General features: G+C 37.1%; 1 protein-coding gene across 2 annotated transcripts in view; it reads right to left on the bottom strand.

The window, feature by feature from the left end:
- Positions 1-16,464, bottom strand: part of HS3ST5 (heparan sulfate-glucosamine 3-sulfotransferase 5) — a 198,533-nt gene that overhangs the window by 107,755 nt on the left and 74,314 nt on the right. For both annotated transcript variants that reach the window (XM_070795942.1, XM_070795940.1), the window contains exon 3: positions 12,203-12,315. The gene's annotated coding sequence lies outside the window, so the exon portion shown is untranslated. The remainder of the gene's footprint in view (positions 1-12,202; positions 12,316-16,464) is intronic.

Raw genomic sequence — 16,464 nt, 5'->3', positions numbered from 1 at the left:
CCTAGCTAGTTGCTTTCCTTCAGAAAGGCTTTTCTTCCCACTTCAACCCATAGTCAGCACCTCAAGCCATGAAACTGAAACATTCATTCTTTGGTGTTTAACACGACTTATTTCACTGTTGCAATATTACTTAACCTCAGTTTCGATGCTTAATAGTAATCAAGTCTTTTCTCCCTGATTACTTCGTAAAGCTCTTTCAGGGTAAGAGGGGGTTAGAGTTCTTATTATCTGCTAATCTCCCTAGCACAAACTTATAAAAATAGTTGGCAACCAATAGACATTTGTTTAACAAGTGAATGTACAATACTGTTCTAGGCTTCTTATAAGATTAGGATGAAAGCTATCCAGTTGTGTTGTAACTTGTAGTATTCCAGCATACCAACTTATGTAGATGAGGCAGTTTCCCTGAATTTATTAGATGTTTCAATTCTTCAGTTCTTAGTGAAATTCTAGATTATAAAACATAAGCTGGACACATGAGATATTTAATGTTAACTCTGGCTTTGATGTAAACACGAGCACTATTGGAACAAACACAGACTAGTACATAGTCATTGAATTAGTACTAATTTTCTGGAGATCTCTTACTAACAGAAGCTCAGTAGCTTCCAAACAAAAATAAAATTGCTCTAAGAATAAATTCAGAGGAAAAAGATAAACGCAGCAGTCCATAACCTCAAATAAAAATCAGACATATATTGTAGTTTATAATAGTCTACAGAAAAAATGAAAGTGAAAGTTGCTTAGTCATCTCCAACTCTTTGCGACCCCATGGACTATACAGTCCATGGAATTCTGTAGGCCAGAATACTGGAGTGCGTAGTCTTTCCCTTCTCGAGGGGATTTCCCAACCCAGGGATCAAATCCAGGTCTCCCACATTGCAGGCAGATTCTTTACCAGCTGAGCCACAGGGGAGTCTATAGAAAGATCATGGATTTTGGAACTTGATAAGACCTGAATTGGCAGCTTGGTTCTGCTACTTAGCAGGGGTGCTATCTTGAGTCAGTAATTCAATGTCTTGAACCTCAAACTTCTCACAAGGCAAATGGGAATATTAAAATTCAATTTATTTGAAATAAAAAGAATCCAAATTGGAAAGGAAGAAGTAATACTGTCACTGTTTGCAGATGATGTAATAGTATGTATAGAAAATCCTAAAGATGTCACAAAAAAACTACTAGAACTAATAAATGAATTCAGTAAAATGTCATGATACAAATTAATATACAGAAATTTGTTGCATTTATACACATGAAAAATGAACCATCAGAAAGAGAAATTAAGAAAACAATCCCATTTACAATTTCATCAAAAAGTATACACATCTAGGAATAAATCTAACCAAAGAGCTAAAAGACTTGTTCTGAAAGCTACGAGAAAATGGTCAAAGAAGTTGAAGACAACACAAACAGAAAGGTACACCATGTTTATGGACTAAAAAAATTAATATTGCTAAAATCACCATACTCCCCAAGGCAATCTATATTGCAATCCCTATCAAAGAACTAAGGCATTTTTCACAGAACTAGAACAAATAATGATAAATTTTGTATGGAAACACAAAAGACTCCAAATAATCAAAGCAATCTTGAGAAAGAAGAATAAAGCTGGCGGTTTCATGTGCCCTAATTTCAAACTATACTACAAAGCTACTATAATCAAAATAGTGTAGTGTTGGCACAAAAAGATGCATAGACCAATGGAACATAATAGAGAGCCCAGAAATAAGTCCATACTTATGCAGTCAATCAGTTGTGACAAAGGAGGCAAGAATAAACAATGGGGAAAAGATAGCCTCTTCAATAAATGACATTGGGAGAACTGAATGGCTGCATGAAAAAGAAGCAAACTGGACAACTTTCTCATACTATACACAAAAATAAACTCAAAATAAGTTAAAAACTTAAATGCAAGCCCTGAAAACATAAAACTCCTAAGGGAAAACATAGGGAATATACTCTTTGACACTGGTTCTAAAAATACCTTTTTTAAGATTATTTTCCCTAAGGCAAGGGCAACAAAAGCCAAAATAAACAAATGAGAACATATCAAACTAAAAACCTTTTACTCAATGAAGGAAACTATCAAGATGAAAAGGCATCCTACTGAATGGGAGAAGATATTTGCAAATGATACATTTGATAAGAGGTTAATATCCAAAATATACAAAGAAATTATACAACAAAAATCAAACAAACAACAACCCAGTTGAAAAATGAGCAGAGAACCCAGATAGACATTTTTCTAAAGAAGACATACAGATGACCAGCAGACACATGAAAAGATGCTCAATATCACTAACCATCAGGAAAATGCAAATTAAAACCATCGGGGTACCACTTCACACCTGTCAGTATGGATATTACCCAAAACGACAACAAATAATAAGTGTTGGTGAGGATGTTGAGAAAAGGAAACATTTGTTCTCTGTTGGTGAGAATGTAAATTGGTGCAGCCACCATGGAAAAAAGAAGAATGGAACTGGAAGAATCAAACTGCCTGACTTCAGGCTCTACTACAAAGCCACAGTCATCAAGACAGTATGGTACTGGCACAAAGACAGAAATATAGATCAATGGAACAGAGATAAACCCACGCACCTATGGACACCTTATCTTTGGCAAAGGAGGCAAGAATATACAATAGAGAAAAGACAATCTCTTTAACAAGTGGTGCTGGGAAAACTGGTCAACCACTTGTAAAAGAATGAAACTAGAACACTTTCTAACACCATACACAAAAACAAACTCAAAATGGATTAAAGATCTAAATACAAGACCAGAAACTATAAAACTCCTAGAGAAGAACATAGGCAAAACACTCTCTAACATACATCACAGCAGGATCCTCTATGACCCACCTCCCAGAATATTGGAAATAAAAGCAAAAATAAACAAATGGGACCTAATTAAAATTAAAAGCTTCTGCACAACAAAAGAAACTATCAGCAAGGTGAAAAGACAGCCTTCAGAATGGGAGAAAATAATAGTAAATTAAGCAACTGACAAACAACTAATCTCAAAAATATACAAGCAACTCCTGCACCTCAATTCCAGAAAAATAAACGACCCAATCAAAAAATGTGCCAAAGAACTAAATAGACATTTCTCCAAAAAAGACATATAGATGGCTAACAAACACATGAAAAGATGCTCAACATCACTCATTACCAGAGAAATGCAAATCAAAACCACAATGAGGTACCATTTCACACCAGTCAGAATGGCTGCTATCCATAAGTCTACAAGCAATAAATGCTGGAGAGGGTGTGGAGAAAAGGGAACCCTCTTACACTGTTGGTGGGAATGCAAACTAGTTCAGCCACTATGGAGAACAGTGTGGAGATTCCTTAAAAAACTGGAACTGCCTTATGACCCAGCAATCCCACTACTGAGCATACGCACCGAGGAAACCAGAAGGGAAAGAGACACTTGTACCCCAATGTTCATCGCAGCACTGTTTATAATAGCCAGGATGTGGAAGCAACCTAGATGTCCATCAGCAGATGAATGGAAAAGAAAGCTGTGGTACATACACACAATGGAGTATTACTCAGCCATTAAAAAGAATACATTTGAATCAGTTCTAATGAGGTGGATGAAACTGGAGCCTATTATACACAGTGAAGTAATCCAGAAAGAAAAACATCAATACAGTATACTAAAGCATATACATGGAATTTAGAAAGATGATAATGATAACCCTGTATGTGAGACAGCAAAAGAGAAACAGATGTATAGAACAGTCTTTTGGACTCTGTGGGAGAGGGAGAGGGTGGGAAGATTTGGGAGAATGGCATTGAAACATGTATAATATCATATAAGAAATGAATCACCAGTCCAGGTTCGATGCATGATACAGGATGCTTGGAGCTGGTGCACTGGGATGACCCAGAGAGATGGTACGGGGAGGGAGGTGGGACGGGGATTCAGGATGGGGAACACGTGTATACCAGTGGCGGATTCATGTTAATGTATGGCAAAACCAATACAATATTGTAAAGTAATTAACCTCCAATTAAAATAAATAAATTTATATTAAAAAGAAAGAAATACTTAAGTAGAAAACACACACACACACAAAAGTAAGGAGGTTCCTCAGAAAACTAAAAACAGAACTTCCATCAGTCAGTCAGTCAGTTCAGTTGCTCAGTCGTGTCCGACTCTTTGCGACCCCATGAATCAGCATGCCAGGCCTCCCTGTCCATCACCAACTCCCGGAGTTCACTCAAACTCACGTCCATCAAGTCAGTGATGCCATCCAGCCATCTCATCCTCTGCCGTCCCCTTCTCCTCCTGCCCCCAATCTCTCCCAGCATCAGAGTCTTTTCCAACGAGTCAACTCTTTGCATGAGGTGGCCAAAGAATTTCAGCTTTAGCGTCATTCCTTACAAAGAAATCCCAGGGCTGATCTCCTTTAGAATGGACTGGTTGGATCTCCTTGAGTCCAAGGGACTCTCAAGAGTCTTCTCCAACACCACAGTTTAAAAGCATCAATTCTTTGGTGCTCAGCTTTCTTCACAGTCCAACTCTCACATCCATACATGACCACTGGAAAAACCATAGCCTTGGCTAGACGGACCTTTGTTGGCAAAGTAATTGTTCTGCTTTTTAATATGCTATCTAGGTTGGTCATAACTTTCCTTCCAAGGAGTAAGCGTCTTTTAATTTCATGGGTGCAGTCACCATCTGTAGTGATTTTGGAGCCCCCAAAAATAAAGTCTGACACTGTTTCCACTGTTTCCCCATCTATATCCCATGAAGTGATGGGACCAGATGCCATGATCTTCGTTTTCTGAATGCTGAGTTTTAAGCCAACTTTTTCATTCTCCTCTCTCACCTTCATCAAGAGACTTTTTAGTTCCTCTTCACTTTGTGCCATAAGGGTGGTGTCATCTGCATATCTGAGGTTATTGATATTTCTCCCAGCAATCTTGATTCCAGCTTGTGTTTCTTTCAGTCCAGCGTTTCTCATGATGTACTCTGCATAGAAGTTAAATAAGCAGGGTGACAATATACAGCCTTGACATACTCCTTTTCCTATTGGAATCAGTCTGTTGTTCCATGTCCAGTTCTAACTGTTGCTTCCTGACCTGCATACAGATTTCTCAAGAGGCAGGTCAGGTGGTCTGGTATTCCCATCTCTTTCAGAATTTTCCACAGTTGATTGTGATCCACACAGTCAAAGGCTTTGACATAGTCAATAAAGCAGAAAGAGATGTTCTTCTGGAACTCTCTTGCTTTTTCCATGATCCAGCAGATGTTGGCAATTTGGTCTCTGGTTCCTCTGCCTTTTCTAAAACCAGCTTGAACATCTGGAAGTTCATGGTTCACGTATTGCTGAAGCCTGGCTTGGAGAATTTTGAGCATTACTTTACTAGCATGTGAGATGAGTGCAATTGTGCAATAGTTTGAGCATTCTTTGGCATTGCCTTTCTTTGGGATTGGAATGAAAACTGACCTTTTCCAGTCCTGTGGCCACTGCTGAGTTTTCCAAATTTGCTGGCATATTGAGTGCAGCACTTTCACAGCATCATCTTTCAGGATTTGAAAAAGCCCAACTGGAATTCCATCACCTCCACTAGCTTTGTTCGTAGTGATGCTTTCTAAGGCCCACTTGACTTCACATTCCAGGATGTCTGGCCCTAGGTCAGTGATCACACCATCGTGATTATCTGGGTCATGAAGCTCTTTTCTGTACAGTTCTTCTGTGTATTCTTGCCACCTCTTCTTAATATTTTCTGTTTCTGTTAGTTCCATACCATTTCTGTCCTTTATTGTGCCCATCTTTGCATGAAATATTCCTTTTGTATCTCTAATTTTCTTGAAGAGATCTCTAGTCTTCCCCATTCTGTTGTTCTCCTCTATTTCTTTGCATTGATTGCTGAAGGCTTTCTTATCTCTTCTTGCTATTCTTTGGAACTCTGCATTCAGATGCTTATATCTTTCCTTTTCTCCTTTGCTTTTCGCTTCTCTTCCTTTAACAGCTATTTGTAAGGCCTCCCCAGACAGCCATTTTGCTTTTTTTGCATTTCTTTTCCATGGGGATGGTCTTGATCCCTGTTTCCTGTACAATGTCACAAACTTCAGTCCATAGTTCATCAGGCACTCTATCTATCAGATGTAGTCCCTTAAATCTATTTCTCACTTTCACTGTATAATCATAAGGGATTTGATTTAGGTCATACGTGAATGGTCTAGTGGTTTTCCCTACTTTCTTCAATTTAAGTCTGAATTTGGTAATAAGGAGTTCATGATCTGAGCCACAGTCAGCTCCTGGTCTTGTTTTTGTTGACTGTATAGAGCTTCTGCATCTTTGGCTGCAAAGAATATAATCAATTTGATTTCAGTGTTGACCATCTGGTGATGTCCGTGTGTAGGGTCTTCTCTTACATTGTTGGAAGAGGGTGTTTGCTATGACCAGTGCATTTTCTTGGCAAAACTCTATTAGTCTTGACCTGTACCAAGACAGGCGTGTCATGGTGGAGATGTCTGACAGAATGTGGTCCACTGGAGAAGGAAATGGCAAACCACTTCAGTATTCTTGCCTTGAGAACCCCATGAACAGTATGAAAAGGCAAAATGATAGGATACTGAAAGAGGAACTCCCCAGGTCACTAGGGGCCCAATATGCTACTGGAGATCAGTGGAGAAATAACTCAAGAAAGAATGAAGGGATGGAGCCAAAGCAAAAACAATACCCAGTTGTGGATGTGACTGGTGATAGAAGCAAGGTTTGATGCTGTAAAGAGCAATATTGCATAGGAACCTGGAATTTCAGGTCCATGAATCAAGGCAAATTGGAAGTGGTCAAACAAGAGATGGCAAGAGTAAATGTCAACATTCTAGGAATCAGCAAACTAAAATGGACTGGAATGGGTGAATTTACATCAGATGACCATTATATCTACTACAGTGGGCAGGAATCCCTTAGAAGAAATGGAGTAGCCATCATGGTCAACAAAAGAGTCTGAAATGCAGTACTTGGATGCAATCTCAAAAACGACAGAATGATCTCTGTTTGTTTCCAAGGCAAACCATTCAATATCACAGTAATCCAAGTCTATGCCCCAACCAATAATGCTGAAGAAGCTGAAGTTGAACGGTTCTATGAAGACCTACAAGACCTCCTAGAACTAACACCCATAAAAGATGTCCTTTGCATTATAGGGGACTGGAAATCAAAAGTAGGAAGTCAAGAAACACCTGGAGTAACAGGCAAATTTGACCTTGGAATACGGAATGAAGCAGGGCAAAGAACTGACATATGACCTAGCAATTTCACTTCTGGATATTTACCGGAAGAAAACAAAAACACTAATTTGAAAAGTACATATGCACATCAATATTCTAGGAAGCATTATTTACAACAGCCAAATATGGAAGTGACTTAGATATCCATCAGCAGATTAATTAATAAAGATGTTGCATAGACACACACACACACACACAGGAATATTACTCAGCAATTAAAAAGAGAAGAAATCTTGCTATTTGTGATAATATGGATTGATCTGGAGGTTTTTTTGATAAAGTAAAATAAGCCAGACATAGAAAGACAATTACCATAAGATTTTACTTATATGTGGAATCTAAAAAAACAAAACAAACAAGCACAACAAAACAAAATGAAAGCAGATTCTTAGATACATCCATTGGGTTGCCAGAATGCAAGGTGATAGAGGTGGGTAAAACAGACGAAGGGGATTAAGAGGGACATACCTCCAGTTAATAAATAAGCTACAGGGATATAATATACAACATAAGGAATGTAGTCAACGATAGCTTTGGGTTCTAGACTTATTGTGGTGATCATTTCATAATATTCACAGGTGTCAAATATAACACTGTATTTCAATTATATTTGAACTAAAAAAAAACTTCAAAAATATCCACTTAATTTGAAAAATCTGAAATGATTGAACTCTTTTGAGCTGGTTATTAAGTAGATGAATTTAAAGTTCCTAGGGCACCCAGCCCAATACTTGGCTCATCAATAAATGGTAGGTATTATTATTATTTTGTCTTCAGAATTTTCTTTTTAATTACCTCCAATCTATTATGGACTCAACTGGCTTCCTAACAAGATTCTAAAGGATTTGAGCTTGCATTTACTAGTTTACTAATCTCTTTATTAACTTCTCTGAACTTTCAATTATATAAGGATATATGGTGAAAAAAAATGTCCTTGGAGGGACATTCTGAAGACTGAGAGTAATCTATTTTAAAGTGTCTAGCATACAGCAGACCCTCTATGAATGGAAGACAATATAATTCACATGAGTCTCCTCTGAAATGAGTACCACCCTACTATGTACTGAGGAACCCATGTGTATGAATATTTTTTAAGTAATGGAGGTAGAAAAACTTTTCTCTGTTATATTCTGGTACTTTTCAGAAAAACATAATTGGAATTATGAGAAATTATTATTAAAATAATATTCTTATAGTGACTTATAGTTTATGAAATACTTTCATAACTTAAGACCTTAAAAATATTCCCCAAATTAGCAGTTTGTTGCTGTATTATTGAAATCATTATCTTTACCCATTCTACCATCAAGATGCTTAACAATTAACAATAATGCTAAACTGCAAATATTAAGGATGTTATTTCAGAAAAGTTCAATATGTTATCATCATAGGCCTACAGTTTTAGTAATACCTGACAGTTGAAATTGGCCAGATGAAACTGAATAGTTTCTAAACTGAAAGCTTATCATCATAGCTTTTTCATATCAGCAGTAATCTTGGAAGTCTCCTCTAGGTAGGCTTTCACAAAACACACTTATGAAAGTGGTTTATTAATTTCTCTTTGACTCCTTGAATACTATGCAAAGTATCAGCTAGGTTAGCTGTTCTCCATTTTAACCTATTAAAATACAAAAAAAAAAAAACCCAAAAAACTGGCAGATGCTTTCTGGAACATAGCATGTAAACAAAAGAATAGAAAAAATGTGGGTAACTTTCTTAAATCTAAATAAATGTATTATGTGAGATTAATGACTTGTCCAAACTCAGTAGGCATGCAATTAAATGTTCAGAAATGGAAAGCACCTCACAGTCTTACAAAACTGAGCTGTTTTTACTATCATAATAACTGAAGCACATGCTTAATAACTCATCAAATACATTTACTTTCTTCAACATCTTCAAGGTCAAAACCAGACATCAGGTACAACTTGAGTGCCATTAATTCCTCTGAAAATCTTTTGAAGGGATTGTTTCAAGAAGCAGCAGACAGGATCCCATTGAGGCCTATAGGATGCTTTAGGTACTTTGGGAGCTGGGCACTTAGTTTTTGAAGCTTCTATTTTAAGGACAGTATTACGCTTAATCCTCCAAAGAAGCAGCTTGCCATACAACCACTAGAAATCAGACTGCTGCATATGGATGTCTGGTTCTTAGTTTAGTGGTTACGGCCATTATATCTACATTTTAGGACATGATAACTGCCACTTTGACAGCTTCTCTGGTGGCTCAGTGGTAAAGAAACTTCCTGCTAATGCAGGAGACACAGGTTCAATACCTGTATTGGGAAGAGCTTCTGGAAAAGGAAATGGCAACTCACTCCAGTATCCTTGCCTGGGAAATCCTATGCACAGAGGAGCCTGGTGGGTTACAGCCCATGAGGCTGCAAAAGAGTCGGACATAACTTAGAACTAAAACAACAACTGCCGCTTGGTAACTGGTTACCGAACAGCATTGGGTCAGCATTGGTACCAGAGTCATCTTTTCTAAATGTGTTCGCTAAACTAAGAACCAGACATCCATATGCAACAGTCTGATTTCTAGTGGTTGTGTGGCAAGCTGCTTCTTTGGAGGATTACGAGTAATACTGTACTTAAAATAGAAGCTTCAAAAAGTAAGTGCCCAGCTCCCAATGTACCTAAAGCATCCCATAGGCCTCAATGGGATCCTGTCTGCTACTTCTTGAAACAATCCCTTCAAAAGATTTTCAGAGGAATTAATGGCACTCAAGTTGTACCTGATATCTGGTTTTGACTTTGAAAAACCAGACCATGAAAACATGACCTTGAAAAAAAAAACCATGACCTCCACATGCATGGTTATTTCTTCATGCTTTTCTTTGCTTCCTTTCAGTATTTCTACCTTCCTCCCATCACCCACTAGGAATTTCAAATCATTTGGGGATTTCTCCACTGTTTCAATGTTTATCTTTACCAGATCTGTAACTATATGTCTATAATGTCAGTGGTAATTTCAAATATTTTGATCCTCCTAATAGTGTCATGGGATGAGGAAACCGAGGCATGAAGAGGTTTTATGATGCGTCTGAGATTTGGTGGCATAGTCCCTGCCTCTGAACTGAGCCCTTGCTTCACCGCCATCACTATGCTATCATTTGCTTGGTTCTCTGGACTTGTGTTGGAAATTCTTCCTTGCCAGCTGTGTGATTTTTACAATAAGTTAAACTCTCTGAATTTTAGCTTTCTTGTCAGTAGGGTGACAAGATTCAACTTAACCAAGGATTTATCAATCATCTATTACATCCTAGCACAGAGCTAAGTGCTATAGTTCTCTGTCACTCTTGAAGTAACAGCCGCCAAGGAATTTTGGCAGTGAGAAGAACAAGAATTGTTGATAATTTCCTAGAAAATAGAGAGATTCCAAGAGAGGCTAGTCTGCCAAGTTTAACAGAGCTCTTTGTAAATTCTTCAAAATAATTTCAATTAAACTAAAACAATTTTAAAATTCACAAATTTTATAGTTTACTCTTAAGTAGCACATTCCACCAAACTCCAAAGTGTTATTTTTGTAGACAGTGATACCGTATCCAACCTACTTTATTACATGGGGTGAGGGAGGGCCCATGGAAGAGCCAATTTTATAAGGAATCTAGACACGAAAAGTTAAAAAAGTGTGTTAGATGTTTCTGCTTTGCTTCATCATTTGAATCATCTAGATTGTAAAACATCCTAGAGGAGGAATAGACACTCCACATTTTCTCCATCTTTCTTCTTCAGTGCCTTGGACTAGACAAACTTGTTGAGTAGAATATGGCTTAAACTATAAGAACAGAGAAGAATACATTTTATATCATCAATATGAACTAGTCCCCAGGCACCTGTGTGAAACAGGTGGAAAGTAAAAACAGCCAAGGGTTTAGGATCTAACTCTTGGTTCTCATTGTGCTGCTTCTCTCAATTTAGGCAGTAACCTGACTGCTAAGGGTCACAAGGTTTCCAGTTTTTAGAATATGAATCACGCCATCTATCTGCTAGTATTATTGAGAAATTAAATGAGATGAACTATTATTGTATATACAAATAAATAAGTAATGCTTTTTTGAGTGTTTGATATGTATTAGACACTATTCTAAGATTTTCTTTATTAGGTCATTGAAACTTTACAACTTAAGGAGATGGGTATATTACTATTATTTCTATTTTGGAGATGAGAAAGTAAAGACATAGAAAGTTGTTTTTTTTTTTTTTTAATCTTGCCAAGGTCACACAGTGAGTATCTGACTGAGCAGGAACTCAAGCTCAGGCAGTCTGGGCTCTTGACTACTCCTTTTGGTCACCTTACTCCATCACAGTAACTCTCTATAAGTCCATTTCCGCTGGTCCTGGTCTCTGGTACAAAATGCAACAGATTTTGCCTCTCCAGAAATAAACAGCTACACTGAGGGCAGAGGATAAATACATGAAGAAGGAAACAGTAATACATGATACAAGTTGTATGCCAGAGGAGAGGTATGACTTCTAGGCCTACAGATGTTTGAAAAAGGAAATAATTGGGATGGGGAATCAGCAAGATGTTCCCATGTAGCTAAGAGTTGACTTAGGTCCTAGAGGGAAAACAGAATTAAAACCAGCAGAGAGGATCTGGGGGAAGTTATTTCAGATGGTGGGATAGCAAAGACAAAGGCCTTTTGTGCTCAGGAACCAAGGCTCAGTGTTAGTGGGAAAGAAGGTTTCTATATGGGAACGCTGAGAATACAGAATCAGGAGGCAGTTGAAAGTCATTTTGTAGAATGTTTTAAAAGCCTAGAGAGGAGACAGGACCTCCCACTGAAGAGCCACCCTGCTTTTCTGAGTGGCTGTGTACATATGTGTGAACACCCAAGTCCTGCCAAGTAGTGCTTTCAAAAGGCTGATGAGACAGCAGGTGCATAATGGATGGGAAAGCTAGACAACGGATTGCAGCAGCAAGCAGAAGCCCTGGGGACACATACCTACATTCAGATGCTTCCAGTTACTCCAGCGATGATTATCTGGTTGGTGGATATTCCATGGCCTCTCCACACCTACTGCTGTGCTTTTGGCCTGTCCCTCACTCTGTTAGTACCTAAGGGTAGAGACAGAAGCAGAGCGATCTTCCAGTTAATCTTTTTTCTTTCTCTGCTCCTTAGCTGTGGTTAAAAACTCAGTGTTGGAAGAAGCATGTTAGGTATGATCAGAAAATTTCATTTTTTAAAAATAGTACTTCCAGTCTTTTTATTAAATGATTTACTGATGAAGAACAGAGCTCGTATTTGAGCCTGACCCTGGAATATGCAATTGCTTTGATCAGAGGTGCACTTGTAAATTGGGGGCTACCCACATGTACTTTCACTTAATGTTCTTGTTTCTGATCTGGCTTCTGTGGATTTTAGGTTGAGGTGGTTAAATGTACTCTTTTAAAAAATGCTATATATTGTATATCTCAACTGATTTTTTTACAACCATATGATGATTAGCCATCAATCATTCTTACCATTGCTGCTACCTGAATATATTAAGCAATTGCTGCTTCTTCCTAAGTTGGATATATTGATAGACTACCAGGAGACTTGAGTAGACATGTAGAGTACATGTTTGGCTCTAAAGTGTTGTATGGGAAAAATGAAAAAAGAAAGTGATGGGAAAATGAAAAAGATTGCAATGAAACAGACTTGTGATGCCAAATTCCTCTTTAAAAAGCAATAGTTCGTTGTCATTTCAGGCTATTATTGAGAATGAGTATGAAGTCTAAATAGACTGTAGGAGCCCAGTCCTAATACATCATTATCACTAATATGTATTTGGTAATAGTAGACATAGATTATTTTAGTCCAAAATAGCCAGAATATCCATCTTTTATGTGGGTCCATTGGATGCAAATATACTTAAGAGTGCAAAGCACACATACATACAGCCCTCTGTCAAGGAAAGGGAGACTTTAAAATTTTATATACTTGGCTAGTAGCCAGCTACCAAACCTACTCTAGTTCTTCTCTGATTAACACACTTTCATACATTATTTCCAGTTTTCTACTTGAATCCTTGTCATTGTTTCCCTTCACAATCCCAATATCACCAAAATAGTTCTGGAGAAACCAGAAAGTGAGTAGAAAAAAGTTCATTTAGCTATTTTAGGACATGGCACACATCACTAGTATCCATTTGTTAGCAAAACAAAACAAAACAAAACAAAACTGGCTCCACTGCTCATGAGAACGTCTTAGTATGTTCAAACACCTGCTGAGATGTTAATATAAAACAAAACAAAAGCAAACCTCAACTACTCTGCTTCTAAATTTGCTTGATAAACCAGATTTCTAAATTTCCCAAATAAACAGAAATCATTATAATTATGAATAATTAACATGCTAAACTCAAGAGGGCACTCAACATTCATTACAACTGTAGAGTTCGTCCCCTAAGGGTAGTACCTTCAATTAGTTCAGTTTTTACAATGGAAGAAAAATGTGACAATCAGTAACTGCAGGTACTTAGTACAAGGAACAAAATAAGCTAACTTGCATTTAAATCATCCTGTCTCAGTCAGCGAAGGCCCTGCTCTCTTTTAGATCCTTAACATTTGTACTAATTCTAGAACACAGAAAAGCAATAGATAATAGAAAAAACATACTGCCTTCAAAGATGTAAGTAGATGCACTTCAGCTTTATCAGCTATTCTGAGTAGGTGAAAGAAGAAGGCAAGATATAGCAATAAATGAATTTAAAAGAAAATCTTGTAGATATTTTTTGGCTGCACTGCACTGCATGTAGGATCCTACTTTCCCAACCAGGGATCGAACCTATGGGCACTACATTGGAAGTGCAGAGTCTTAACCACTGGACCACTAGGGAAGTCCTAAAAGATGTTTTCTAAAATATATCAATATATTTATTCACTCAATTTACAAACATTTATTAAGCACTTACAATGTATCAGGGTTCAGTTCAGTTCAGTTCAGTCACTCAGTTGTGTCTGACTCTTTGTGACCCCATGAATTGCAGCACACCAGGCCTCCCTGTCCATCAGCAACTCCTGGAGTTTACTCAAACTCATGTCCATTGAGTTGGTGATGCCATCCAACCATCTCATCCTCTGTTGTCCCTTCTCCTCCTGCCCCCAATCCCTCCCAGCATCAGAGTCTTTTCCAATGAGTCAACTCTTTGCATGAGGTGGCCAAAGTATTGGAGTTTCAGCTTTAGCATCAGTCCTGCTAAAGAACGCCCAGGACTGATCTCCTTTAGAATGGACTGGTTGGATCTCCTTGCAGTCCAAGGGACTCTCAAGAGTCTTCTCTAACACCACAATTCAAAAGCATCAATTCTTCGGCACTCAGCTTTCTTCACAGTCCAACTCTCACGTCCATACGTGACCACTGGAAAAACCATAGCCTTGACTAGACGGACCTTTGTTGGCAAAGTAATGTCTCTGCTTTTGAATCTGCTATCTAGGTTGGTCATAACTTTCCTTCCAAGGAGTAAGCGTCTTTTAATTTCATGGCTGCAATCACCATCTGCAGTGATTTTGGAGCCCCAGAAAATAAAGTCAGCCACTGTTTCCCTATTTATTTCCCATGAAGTGATGGGACGAGATCAGGGTAAATGTGCTAAATGATAGTTATATTGTACTGAAAGAGCCAGCCAATGTGGAGAAATGCGAACCCTAAACTGTTGGTAGAATGTAAACTGGTACAGCCTTTATGGAGAACATTATGGAGGTTCCCTCAAAAAACTAAAAATAGAACTTCCACATGATCCAGCAGTTCCATTACTGGATATATAAATGAAGAAGACAAAAATGCTAATTTGAAAAGATATATGCACCCTAATGTTTATAACAGCATTATATAGTTATAGTAGCCAGGATACAAAAGCAATCTAAGTGTTCATCAGCAGATGAATGTAAAAAGAAGGTGTGGTACGCACACACACACGCACACACACTAAAATATTACTCAACCACAAAAAAGAATGAAAATTCACCATTTTCAATAAAATGGATAGATCTGACAGTTGATCCAGGCTTAGAGAAATAAGTGAGACAGAGAAAGATAAATACTGCATGATATCACTTATATGTGGAATATAAATAAAAGGAATGAATATAGAAAGCAGACACAGACTTATGGATATAGAAAACTAGTGGTTACCAGTGGGAAAGGAGCAAGAAGGGGTAGATTAAGAGGTACAACTTACTGTGTAAAAAATAAATGATACAAGGATATACTGTACAGCACAGAGACTATAGCCAATATTTTATAATAACCTTAAATGGAGTATGATCTATAAAAATATTGAATCACTATGTCATATTCCTGAAACTAACATAATATTATAAAGTATTAGTTGTTCAGTTGTGTTTGACTCTTTGCGATCCCATGGACCGTAGCCTGCCAGGCTCCTTGGCCCATGGGATTTTCCAGGCAAGAATGCTGGAGTGGGTTGCCATTTCCTTCTCCAATAATATTATAAATCAACTATAATTAAAGGAAACATGAAGGCTGAAATGTAAGAAAAAGAATTAGCTAATTATTTGTTTAAATATACATTTTTATATACAAATTTGATTATATCAATACATTTGTATATTCTTACAAAAATAAAGTTTGAAGTATAAATATTTACAAACTGAAGCTATTCAAAGTGTTATTCCTCACATCCAACTGCAATTGAAATTGTTATATACCATTTTAATTAAAAATTAAATCACAAAATTATTTAGATTTTCTTCATCAGAGTCTCATCTATAAAATTGTAAAACAAAAAACAAAAAAAACACCAAAATATATCCATTTTCTTTTTCAGTAATAAATGTTACTACAATTATTAGGGACTTTCTTAGGCATTTATAGAACTAAAATATAAGTCAAGTTGAAAATGGTTTAGCAAACAGTAACTACACTTTTGCATGTAAGTATATATTTTTGCTCTGATTCAATATCAAATTGAAAACCGTGACCCAAGAAAGGGTTATTTTTTATTAGCAGCCACTTTGGGGAGAAATATTTTTATCTTCCATTGAAGTAGAGGAAAGAATTCATTAAAAATGTGATACAAGTGGTTTTAGAGTGATAAATCTCAAGTTACCAATTCCACTTTTAATGATTAATTGCCCAAGTCTTGTATTAATTAAAGTGGTTATTCTAAATGCTTATATTTAATTTAAACATAATTAGCTAAACTTCAGTGTTACTGCCTCACCTATTTTGAAATTAATTTATAAAATAGCTCAAAAAGT

This window comes from Bos indicus, chromosome 9, assembly GCF_029378745.1.
Source record: "Bos indicus isolate NIAB-ARS_2022 breed Sahiwal x Tharparkar chromosome 9, NIAB-ARS_B.indTharparkar_mat_pri_1.0, whole genome shotgun sequence".
Taxonomy (NCBI): domain Eukaryota; kingdom Metazoa; phylum Chordata; class Mammalia; order Artiodactyla; family Bovidae; genus Bos; species Bos indicus.
This window is presented reverse-complemented; position numbering and strand designations above follow the sequence as displayed.